Source organism: Hermetia illucens, chromosome 3 (genome assembly GCF_905115235.1).
Source record: "Hermetia illucens chromosome 3, iHerIll2.2.curated.20191125, whole genome shotgun sequence".
NCBI lineage: Eukaryota > Metazoa > Arthropoda > Insecta > Diptera > Stratiomyidae > Hermetia > Hermetia illucens.
This window is the reverse complement of record NC_051851.1, coordinates 15,793,049-15,806,022: the sequence shown is the minus strand read 5'-3', so window position 1 is coordinate 15,806,022 and position 12,974 is coordinate 15,793,049. Positions and strand designations below refer to the sequence as shown.

The window sequence follows — 12,974 nt, the reverse complement described above, 5'->3', positions numbered from 1 at the left end:
TAGGGCAACGTCATTATTGTGCATTACAAAAGACTTGCGGCGTCATAGAAGATTTACGGCAATAACGTTGGAAAGGGGAAAGGAATTTGTTAGCTCAAAGTAGTGTAAAGAACCCTCGATAATCCGGTTGCTTCACCAATCGAGCTCAATCTTCTTCGTGAAAAGAAAAACTCGTGGGTAGACCACCTGTCAGCCTCTTAACATTTCTTTACGAATGCTGTCCTAAGAAGATTCCTCTTCTTGAGTTGATGTGTATTGAATTGCTGCCGCATTTCATCCAATCTTTCACAAGAAAAAAATATGTAAACTGTATCACCATCCCAGAAAACCCAATCAGGAGATCATGCCTTACCGATTTTATTTAGGAGAGATTGAAAATCACCGTGCGTACTTGGTAGCCACGTTAAATAATCAACAAACACCATGTTTCCCATTCAGCTAACGACCTAAGTCGCCGATAAGCTCGTTTTCGCAAGAGAGCTATCGTTCAGGCTATCTTCCTGTTCTGCACGAGCAGCCAACTCTCTAGAGTTCTCTCAATTGTGCTTGCAGATGGACTTGTATTCCTTAGCAAGAACGACAACAGGGAGCACTTCCGCTATCGCCATCACGGTCAGTTTTGGGAAAGTACGGTAAGCCAATGACACCTGCAAAGCTCCTGTGCTCTGTACTTTCGCAACGTGCTTATTACATGCCTCCTTACTAATAGTATCAGTCCATACCTCCATGTCATAATGCAGGACAAACTGCGTTGCACGTACGAGAAAGCATCTCCAATTAGAGGTAGAGCCTCCAGTGTTTGTCACTAGCCGATTTAGAGCCGAAACCCTTGCTATAGCCTTGTCCATCGCTATTTTGACTTGCACGAAAGAGCTCACCTTTGGGTTGATCGTCAATCTAAGCTTCTTAGCCGCTGGCTATGATTCTATAATAGTTTCAGCAATCACTACAAGACGCAAGGCAGGATTTCTTTTCAATCGAGATGACCAATTCTGGTTTTCCAATACAAGGTTAAAACTATTGGCAATCCGCCATCCGCTTTCCCCTCGCTTGAATATTCGAAGTCAGCTTTGCGCTTGTTCAACAGGATGTCTGATAAGTCGAAGAAAATCATATGCATAACCAACCAGGCATAATGAGTCTTGTAGAATATCATAGGAAGCGTTCATGACGCCGGGCCTTAAAATGAATCTTCATAATCTCCATTTTTGTCTCGTTGTCCAACGCCCCATAGAATAGGGAGCTATCTCCTAAGCAATCCTTCAATGTCTGTAAGAGGTAGCTTAGCACACGGGAAATTTCCTAGCGTGTCTAGCATGTCAGTCAATTTGACGCAAATCACGTCGCCATCCACTCTGTATACCTCAGCTGAGTAATTCGTGTCCACGACCTCCATAGCAGCTGCAAGATTTCTGCAGATTCTTCAGATATCCTGCTCGACTTTAGGTATAATGGCTTCCTACCGCGTGGGTAGGTATTGGCCCGATTATCGCTATGGGGCGCCGTTTTGATGCGACAAACTCCTGATCCTTTTATTACTGCGATAAGAGCAAGGTGAGAGAGTCCACCAGGCCCAGATCTTCAAGCCAGTCCGGAGCATTCACAAAGGAAAGCAGCTCTCCTACTCTGCAATTAGAGATCTCTTCGAGGTCCCCAAAAAATGGTTTATCAGATGTCCATTGCCTGTAGATAGAGCTCTAGGTAAAGCTGGGCAATCGAAAAAGAAGTACCTGAGGGTTTTCCCCGCTTCTCCAAAGCTTCGGCAATGCGTATTGTAGGGTATGCCAAGTCTAGCTACATGGTCCCCTATAGTCCAGTGTCCCGTGCAAACCGCCGTAATCTTGTACGGAAGTGAATGCGTCTACCACAAGAGCTCTTGCGATTGTTATTGCCTCCTCCTTGGCTTGACATAGGTGGTGAGTTTTCCCCAATTGAGGTCCACGGCTGCTAACCAGTGCGAGTAGATTGCATCCTGAACAGTTGCAGACTGTGGCCACTGAAGGATTGCCAAGAGTAGTTCGTTAGCCCGTTCATTTCTCTCTATATTCCTATGTCCAGGAAACCAGAGAAGAGTGACCTTTGGTGTGCCAGCCAGACTGTTCAGACTCATGTCGCGGCTGAGTACAAGGAATTTATGGCAACTTGATGAAAGGTCCTTACACCTCCTGCGTTAGCTAAAACGATGTCTAACTACGCAAAAGTTTGTCATAGATTTGTGTTCCATGCTTTGGTTTCTCTGCTTCCCCACTCGGAAGCCCACGCATTGTCTTGGCGACCATTCACCAATATCGTGCCAACGTAATATCGGATTCTGTGCCTATATAATACCGTTACATCTACTGTGGAGTTCACTTTTGATGGGAATGTTCATCTCGGACTAGAAGATGATCTGCTCAAGCGACACTGTAATCATTCAAGTTTATTTTGATTAACTTCACTATCTCTAAAAGTGTGCAGACATTACAACCCTATCCTAATGAGATACAGCTCCGGTGAATCTCAACAAGCCACGGAACAACCCTTTCTTGCTGCTTCTGTAGTATAACTGGCATCATGCCATAGCCCAGTCGATTTTATCCTCGGTAATTACCGATTTGATATTCTCGCAAGGCCGGGGTGGCCGCAAACCCTCCAGGCAAGGCTCTGAATCACAGTCCTTCTCGCTGGCGAGAAAGTGCGTGTGAACCACCAGCTCCGAGGTTGCACCAGAATATTCCGCCCAGCAGCCTTCCGACCTTTTAAGAAAGGATGGGTTCTTATGTTCCTTGGACAGAATTTTGCTGAGCCTCGCTGATTCCCTGTGCTTTCGATGTTCTAATAATAGTCCAACCAAGACCACTGATTGCCGACTTGTACTTCTTCAGGCAGTCCTTGTATGGCTGCCGATATTTATGTCTGTAACAGATGTTGAAGATTTCCCAAGTCAGTTCCCTGAGGCTGGACAGACCATCATTCCACAGCGGTGGCACTGCCTTCTTGCTGTATTTAGCAGGGCATGAGACTTTAAACGTGGTATCGAATGCCTTTTCCAGAGCCCCGAGGTTTGCCTCCAGTTCGTCTGTGGTCCCAATCTTGCCAATGTGCGCACCGCAGAGTTTGTTCTTAATTACTTGACCAAACTTTCTCCAGTCGATCTTCCTGGGGTCTCTGAAGGGTTTAGGCACCTCTGCGGCGAGAACTAGGTTGACTGTGAGAAGGATTTCTGGTCAGACACTCTCCGGTTCTCCACTCTAAGAATCCCATTGTCGGTTATTAGGGTGATATCAAGGGCCTTCTACGAACCGTCACAGTTCTCCGAGCTGGGGAAATGGAAGGTAGGTGTACTGCTCTTGTGTAACAGGAGGAGACGTTTGAAGTAATAATAAAATCAGAGAATGACCCATCTCTCTCACTGATTTCCGAGTTGCCCCAAAGCGTAGGCGTTGCATTTGCATCGACCTTTTCCAGTGCCTGTGTTTCAGACCGATGGGTTTCGCCTTCTGCTCGTCTGCCAGCCGTTTGCTGTTGTATTCCTCAACAATCGCTTGGTATGTGGCGAGGTATTTTTTATCCCGCTCCTCGACAATACCGGTCTCCTTGTTGTTAGCAATCTTGTTGAGAATATGCATGGCCTTCTGGTACTGGCTCTTGAGCAGGAGGATTCGGCTTCCGGTGACGGACGTTCTTGTCGGTCTTTACTTTTGAGGGATTCCCTGACGTTAAGGATTTCGGGTTAGGAGTACTATGTGTGATAATTGCTACACCCACCTTGACGGCAGTGGATTATAGGCTGAAAACCCCTAGTCCGTCTGCCGCCTCACTCCGGGAGGTCCCTGGGGTTGGTTTCAGCACAGCGGACCTACGGCTGGCATCGAGTGTACTGCTCTCGACGGCTATTGTCTCCTGGTTGGATGCCAGCAGCTCGTCCTCCGATAATGCGCTTGACATCGCCCCTTCTTCTCCAATCGTCGCTTTATTTATAATATATTTATTTATGGGTATTACATCACCGAGATCTTTTCACTGTATATAGTTTCCCAATATTTGGGCACGTATTGTGACATCCTCCCCAAGTGAGATCTTATTTTGGTAACGTCATCAGTTTTGTCTAAACTTGATATTTTCAATTCAAACATGATCTCGCCTTTCTGGGTCATTCCAATCTTGCCGGCATTTCCGCCTTTGACTTCTATAAGCTTTCATGTAAAACATAATCTTATTTAAATCGGTTCACTGTCTGTCTGTCTGCTTGTCGCTTGTCTGTCACACGCACTTTTCCCAGGAACGGTTAAACCGATTGACATCAAATTTGCTGGAAGAGTGGGAATTGTGAGCGCTTACGCATGCAGTGGGTTACATCGTTCTAAGTGGAACCTCAGGGGGCCTCTATACATGCACAAGGGGGGTACTAAATTTTCACCACCGTGGACCACAAGAGAGGAAGTAAATTGCTTTCCAAGAGGTCCGGTCCGTCATCAAGTGGATGCGGACTCAGGACTCTCAGCATTCTCAACAGAAAAATTCACTTAGGTCTGGTCTCCCAAGTCCAGATTTCACTTCAATATAATTCGCACTCATGTCGTGTTTGCGATTGTATACAGATGGAGCGATTACCGCCTGTCGCTACTTTCGGCCACGCTGCTAGCAGGGCAGAGGTGAGGCAGCGTCTGATGAGTTGCCTCTGCTCTATAGGAAATTGTCAGGCAAAATTTTCTTTTTTTGACAGGTTTCACTAACCTTTAATTTTCTTAGCCTGAGTTTACCAAATAATTTTATCCCCTTCGGGTAGAGAATATCATGGAAAATGTGAACGTGTTTTTTATTTACTTTATATAGACATTAATTGGATAGTTAGCAATATTTCGAATATCTCTTTACCTTGCTCTTTACGGTTTTAGCAATAAACGTTATATGGATGTCGGTAAATTTCAATCAAATGACTTGATTTGCTCTCCCTCCACCAAATAGTCCTGCTCACCTTGGTTGTAGCACGAAGTACAACAAAGTATATTTTGTAGACTATCTTCCTCGAAAGCGACGTATCTTTCAGTTCAAACTTTCCTGGGGAGATGTTAGCTATCAACCATGTGGTTGTGATTCTAAGGGAAATAGTAAACTTACAATTTTGTGAGTAATATCCTCCATAACAGCAGACTATTTTCACCTAAAAGGTCTGTTTACATTTTTATGCTTTAGGTGTTAGTTCTTTGCGAAGTAAGTTTGGTGTCAACTTGTATCTTATTACACAAATAAAGGAATCTTTGAAATCTTTCCTTATAAGCGGGTTTGATTCATCTCAGAAAATAGGGAACAAAGCAAGTCCCTATTCAATTTTCATAGTCAAACTCAAAACGGGTATGCCAATACAGCTAGCTATCAATTTCCAAAGATTTTTCCTCAAAAACGTAGAAGTCAGACCCTTCTGTCGACATGATTCTGAAATGAAACCCTTTTGCCGCATAAACACACAATTAAATGAAAAACCTCCCCCGATTTGCACGTACGATAGATGCGAAATAGATACAAAAGATTGAAAACGGTCCTTTAGCCCTATCTACACTTTCACGTTCATTGTCATTCTTTCCTCACTTTGAAAAAGGAATTTTCATGTCGGTTGCGCTCATTTCACTTGAAGGAATCCTTAATTCGACATGAAAAAGTAGATTTGATGTGAAAACTAACCCGTGAACGGGTGCTACGTTTCGCATCCAACAGCACGTTCACGAGAAACGAGAGTACATTGTTATTCAGAGCAGGAACAAAATATGAATATTACTACAAATGGTGGAACACATTACTCGCTATAAAGGATAGAAAAGCTCAAGGTATGAAACTCTTTATGTGGTTTTTCGGGATAGTGATAAGTGGATGTGACATTGAACGAGGTGTTACACATGTTCATGTGCAATATACGCCCTACGTGTAATAATTCAGTGAGTTGTGTTTATAAAGAGGAATAAAATGTGAAGTGAGAGAGAAGACGCAGAAACAAGGACATTAGCGTATACGGTTCCCTAGAAAATATTTCAAAAGAATTTTCTCACTGTAGCACATCAGATCCTGGCTAAATCTTTCATAGCACAAGACGGTAAATTGTAAAAACAATTTAATTTTGGCTAAGAACGATGCAGATACCATACCTGCCACTGAAATTTATTTCGTTTGTTTTTATGTCCTGTGAGTTTGGCTTTAAGAATACGCTTAAAGTATTCCCTGCCTCCCATAGAAGGTTCCCAAAAGGGATGGAACTTTGTAGGCCAGCAAGTTTCAAAACTTAACTGCCACTGAAACGTCAACATCGCCTCCGACAGGGGCTTACCTCACGCCTACGACTTATTGGTATAAGGGTGGGGGGTCACTAGAATGCTTGCTTGCTTATACAGTGCTGTACGCCATCGGAAGTTTCCGATATAGTGGAAAAGGAGGAGCAATTACTCGCGCTTCAGGAGAGGATTTCTAAAGGTGACACTATGATCTGATGGGTGATGTCAACGCGGAAGTGGGTCCTGGCAACACGTTGTTTGGACGGAAAACACGGTCTTGGCGTCTGAAACAATAATGGTAAGAGGTTTTTGGATTTCTGGAGCTCCCACGTACCTGGCGACACATTGCTTGAGCACAAAATTCCGAAAAGGCCCCTGACCTTCAGTAAGACAATTGGAAAGACAGCTGCATGTTCGCTGCAGTCGCAAGGAATAAACATCTCGGAGGTTTTAACGACATAGAGCACGCTAGTTCCTGCTCGGAATCCTCCCACATAGACCAGATCAACACCCTATGGATTATTTTGAAAGAGTGCCCAGAGTTTAGTTCTTCGCTTCATCTGTGGAGTCCACCAAGGTTCCGTCTTGTTACCAATATTATTTCCTTTTGTCATCGGTGACGTTCTTGATTCTGTCCTGTTCAGAAGACGTGAGGGGCTTTAACGGACTATGACACTTCAGCTACGCTGATGACATCGGTCAGTTCTCTCAGCTCAGCTCGTGAATTTAAAAAGAGAGGCAATTAGATTAGGACTGAAGATGAACACCAACAAAACCAAGGTACTCGGTCTGACGGGTTATCGCACTGAGCGTCGTTTCTTCCGAAGTAGATGTCGCTTGATATATCTGCTTTCGCTGTCTCCTCTAAAATCTGGAAATTCAGTTATTTCAACACTAAGATCAAGTTGAGATTTGTCTGTACTGATGCTCGTTCTGTGGTGTTATCTGTTACTCAAAATCTCCAAGTCCTCGACAACACTTATTTGCTACTTGTCATCATAGTATGTTGGCCTGAACTCTGGGTTATGGAATCGTTCAACCTCCTGTAGGGGGTCCAAAAGTCTTTAGGAATTTCTTGCCTGGAATGGGGCTAAGAATTCGTAATTTTTCTTGCTAAGAATTCAGATCTCCGAGGAATATGTGAGAACTGGCTAGAACATTGACACCTGCAATAAGAGTTTTGACCTTATGGTGAGACGTTTTGAACGGAACCGTTTTTGTTAACTGAAATAGGCTCTGTTGGTTGCCAGCAAACATGCGCGCATTTCATCGTCGTAGCTATTATCAGTTGTTATCTTGTCAATGTCGTCAGCATAGACCAATAGTTGGGTGGGCTTGAGGAGGATAATGCATGTCATATCTTCATCAGCATCACATATAACTTTTTCTGGGGTCAGCTTAAAAAGGATACATGATAGGCCATCCACTTAGCTTAAACAGTTAATGATGGTGAAGGGCCTCGAGAGTGATCCTGTTGTTTTTATTTGGCCTCGTTCATGAGTTCTTCCTTGATGACTTACATTTTTGTCATAGCTACGCTGTTGCTGCATTGATCGGTATGCAGCATTCTTGCGATCTGTTGACTGCTGACAGTCATCATCGAATCTGTTGCTTTGACAGTTTGTGCAACTTGCGGCAAGAATGTTTATGACCGCTCCAATGATAACACCCTTCAGATAGTTGTGAAGACAATTTGTCAATGCTTCTACTGTAGGACCCCTCTTAGTTTGGTTATTGCAGTATCCACATTCCCTTATAGGTGCAATGAAGGACTTTATTATTGCCGGGTTCAGTGTTCACCTTCACCCGATGGTTAGAGGGGTTTCAAGGTGTTGTTGTTATTTGAGTTTGTGACCAGAATCTACATTGGTCCCCTGTATATTCTGATATTTGTCGAGGCTGAGAGGTAGTGGTGATCAATTTGGTTGAAAGTGCACCCGTCTGAAGCTACCTCTTTCTGCGCAAACCATTACTTTCATCGGTCATTTCGTCTGAGATTCGCAGTTGTCGTTGGTAATTTTATGGAAGAATTGAAGCCGATGTATCACCAGAATGCCATCTTCGAGTGTTCATTCCACTGTCTCTTAGAAGGTATCTTTCCCGGGCTTTGCTGTCCCTTCTGCAGTGGCTTGAACGCAAGCGTAAAAAGTAATGTTTTCGACGCTCATGATAGCAGATTTCATTCTTTTTGAATACGAAATATACTTCGAGCAATTAGGTTACTGGATGACCTTTGTAACATTTGGTTTAGTACCTTTTCACCAGGAAACCGGTCATTGCCCAGCGTATCTCTTATAAGAAAGTGTTAGCTAACTGCCTAACATCTGTCATTCAGAATGCACAGATGGAGCGCATGTTCCATGAGGAAATGTTCAAATTGCTTGTCCGTTTTCGTTGCCAGGTCCGTCGTTGTATTCATTCAGTCCGGGGTTCCTTTTCCGGATTCGTAACATGTAGTTTCCATGTACGGTTATCTGCCTTACCCAAATCTGAACCTGGAGAAGCAGACCCTTTTCTGTCAGCAGAAAGAACTCCCAGTGATCACTATGTGGAAGTGGAGATAGGCTGGTATTTGAGGTGTTGTTTTTGGCTTAGCGCTTCGAAGGTTTTATGTTGCATGATAATACCAACCCCCGCTTTTGCCCTGGGATTTATATGTATTATTCTCTATCCTATTACCCAAGCCTAACGTGGCTAAACAGTTCGTTGTCGGAATCGTTGGAAATTAACCAGAATACAAGTAAGAATTCTTCCCAAAACTTCTGTTTATGGGTCTAACATTTGATTTTGGGTTGACTTATTCGTTATTATTACTTTAAAAAAGTATGAAAGAAAATGAAAATACCTCAAGAAAGGGCACAGGGCTCTTCTCAGCCGTATTTTGCTTCATTTCGTCATCCATGCAAGTTGCTTCCTTCGCCATTGGATGTCCTCGGACAGAATGGAAGCAGACCCCCCAATAACTGCGTGAAAGTACGGGTCCTACCGTTTTGGTGTAGGAACCCGACAGCATGGCTCTACCAAGCCTCCGTCATGTTGGCCGCCTCCTTAGATAAAATTTACGAAGTCCACCCGTCGACCTGTGGTTGGCGAGGGGTCGTGTGACCTGACAAACCAGATGATCCAGCTGCATCATACGGTGTACCGTTTCTAAATTGGCAGAGGCGGTAGGTTCTTTGCGTTGGAAAAGCAAGATTAGATCACAGTCTAGATCCGCATCTCGAAAAGAGCGAATCGGTCCGAAGGATTCTCGTCAAGTACAACGGCATGCTGATATCACAGCAGATTCACCGAAAAGGCTGCTTAATATATCGGCACATGTACTTTTTTGAAAAAAAACTAAACTTGGCGGAATCTCTGTCGACTACAAAATGCACCATCACGTCGCCTAACAATTTTCGACCCCGGAGCCCGCGCCATTACCTTGTCGGTACAAGCACTATTACGGTTTTGCTAGCATCGCAGAATCATAAATTAACACCGCAATCGCTAAAATTCCTCGATCTTATGCACAGATTTCCTATGCCGCTATGGATTGTTAGCTGATCTGCTTAACGGATTCCTTATTGACCGCACAAGCTCTCTTGGGTCATTAGGAAGAAACCCATACTGCGCACCCAACACTTTCCATTATTTTTGAAGGTGTTGCCGAACCCCATATACGTGCATCGCAACATCACTGCAGAGCTCAGTCTCTCTGACCCCGTTAAGCATGGTGTTCAACACCAACTCATCACACAACACACTGGTTTCCCCCTGCGCGGTTGCGCAGGACCAGTTCGAAGGCTTCTCTACACATAATTCTTAAAAATAGTGGAAAACGGAGACCTTGTGGCGATTAAGGACATGCAAGCGATTTCAAGCTTCCGAAAATAGTTCAGGATCTAAGAAGATCCTTGGGTATGTTAAACTCCTCCATCGTTTCTTGCCTAAGACTACCCACCGTCAATCAGTCCTTAACGCTTACTTGTCTGGTTTGAAGGCTAAAAACTCCCAAAATGGTGTGATCACCAGAGGCTGCCCAGGGGTTCGAGAGCACCAGATAACAGCTGGTGGAAAGTTCTGGCATTTCGTCAGCAAAGATGCACTCCTATCCGTGCTTATCAATGTTTCCGACGTCGCAGAAAGTGAACTCAATCTGGCAAGCTGCTGCAAGCTTCTTTTCTAAGCAGTTTAACTCTGCTCAAAAGAAATGCGCCCATTACGCCCAATCCATCGCTAGTTATTTAGCCTTTTGAATAACGCGCACGGTTTCAGGTAGTGCCCCACAATCATCGATAGGTTCATAGGTGGCCTGAAGCGATGCCTCTTGTGCCGCAACATTCTCCGAAAAGTTGATTCCACGCTTCGGTGTATACGATACCATGCCTGGAACAAAACTAGTAATTGTCGTGTCAGTGGTATTGGCTAATGCTGCTGGGAATAAGGTTCTCACAAAAACAAATTGCTTAAATGCCGATAGATGCTGCAAAACTTTTCCAATCAGAACGAGGGAGGAAAACACACACAACACTTGTATGTGAATGCCAAACCCATGTATGGATGACTCTGTAGCCTATATAACGATGAAATTTATGAGAGACATAATCTGATAAAATTCGGTTCAATAGCTTATGCTTGTCTAATTCCTACACTTTCAAAACCCCAGGATTCCCATGGACCACTGGGTGCTTATCAACGAAGAGGAACATCAGGCGCCAATCTTTTCTGCTCCATATAAATGGAGAGTGCCTGGAGGTACTATTTCGAAGTCGGGGATGCAAAGCTGAAAATGTTTCGCCTCACGAAATTTCGATTCAACGACCTAGTCGGTGTCATACTGGAGTAGGCGGAGAGAGAATGTGTATATTTCCCCGACTTTCATGACCTGCCTCACGACGGATCATCTCCGCTATGAGAGTTGCAACATTTGAAGCAGACGAAACACCAACCTTCCATTTTCCAGCTCGGAGAACTGTAACGATTCGGAGGAGATCCTTTATATCATCCTATCAGCCGACAATGGGGTTCTTAGGGTGGAAAACTGAAAAGTGCCTGATCAGAGAACTTTCCCAGATCACAGGTGGACACTTTTCAGACCAGATCTCGCCGCAGAATTTTCTATTCCTTTCAAAGACCCAAGGTGGATCTGCCGGAGAAAGTTTGATCAAGTTATCAAAAACAAACTCTGTGGTACACAAATTGGTAGGATTGGCACTATAAACTAACTAGTGTCAAAGGTCGGGGTGGTAGAAAAGGAATTTGGAAATGCCTTTATATCATAGTTGTGGTCTGCTAAATGCAGCAAGAAGACATTGCCACTGTTGTGAAACGAAGATCTGTCTGCCCTCAGCAAGCTGACCAGCAAGATCTTCAACATCTACTACAGCCATAAAAGGAATGCCTAGAGAAGTACAAGCCTGCCATTAATACTGCTGGCAGCCCTGGTTGGATTACTGTCACAACATTGAAAACCCCAGCGAAAATAGTTTTGGAATACATATTTGGGGACGTGCAGGCGAGTTTTTCATACCGAAAGTGGGCAAGCGCGGCCATGATTTTTTCGTGTTTAAGACCCTAGAATGCGTCCAAGACATTCAGCAGCGTACGAGTATTCCAAGCACTGGCGATACTCGAAACTTGCCGATAGGTAGGATATTATTTCAGCCCCAAGTCAAATGGCCATTAAAGCCCTATACTTTACGGCGTAGTCCGGATAGCTGAGTGGTTAGAGCGCAAGGCTGTCGTACGGAAGGTCGCGGTTCAAATCTCGCTGGTGGCAGAGGGATTTGTATCGTGATTTGACGTCGGATACCAGTCGACTCAGCTGTGAATGAGTACCTGAGTCAAATCAGGGTAATAATCTCGGGCGAGCGCAATGCTGACCACATTGTCTCCTACAGTCTACTGTAGTGTACCGTTACGGTCTTGAATGAAGTGCTCTAACACACTTCAAGGCCCTGATCCAATATGGATTGTTGTGCCAACGATTATTATTATTACTTTACGGCGACATCTTCCAGGCAGTTGGGCAGTGCTTAAATGCGCTGAATAGTCTAGACGGCACATTTGAGTTCACCTTTCTCTGGGTTCCCGGTTTCAGGAACATTGAGCGGGCTGACGGACTAGCCAGGCGGGGTTCTGCTCTTGACAATCTTTCGGTGGTCACAGTCTGTGCGCCGCTGGGGATTATTAGCGGCGGAATCTACTCGCACTACTTAGCACCCGCGGACCTCAGATGGGGAGTCAAGGAGGATTTTGCCAACGTACAACAAAACCCGATTGCGAGGGCTCTTGTGCCAGACGAGTGCCAATGCATATGAGATTACCGTGGTCTGCACGGTGCACTGGCCTATTGAAGACCATGCCATTCTTTGTGGACCTCAGAGAAATATCAAGTTGCAGGGTGAGTTGCAAAGAGATCAAGGGCGGATCGAGCTCGAAAAAGAGTTTTCGCAGAATGCCGGGTGGTGTGCTTGGCTGGACAGTGAAAGCTTTCGAGGCGGACACGTTTTCCGCGGTGCTCAAATCCGACATATCCCTGAATGGTACGGCTGGAGAGAAAGCCACCCAGATCACTCGATGGGTGACGGAAGCATGCGATGCTACTATGCCCAGAAGGCGATTGCTCCCCAGTAGGCAACCCAACTACTGGTGGAACAACGAAATCGCAAGTTTGCGAGCCGCATGTTTTCGGGCAAGGAGGCTTTGCCAGAGGCTCAGGGGAAAACCCGGTGGCGACGGTTGAGAGGA

General features: G+C 44.8%; 1 protein-coding gene across 6 annotated transcripts in view; it reads right to left on the bottom strand.

Moving 5' to 3' along the window:
• Positions 1 to 12,974, bottom strand: part of LOC119650953 (sodium/calcium exchanger 1-like) — a 540,060-nt gene that overhangs the window by 186,821 nt on the left and 340,265 nt on the right. The gene's annotated exons all lie outside the window — the stretch shown is intronic.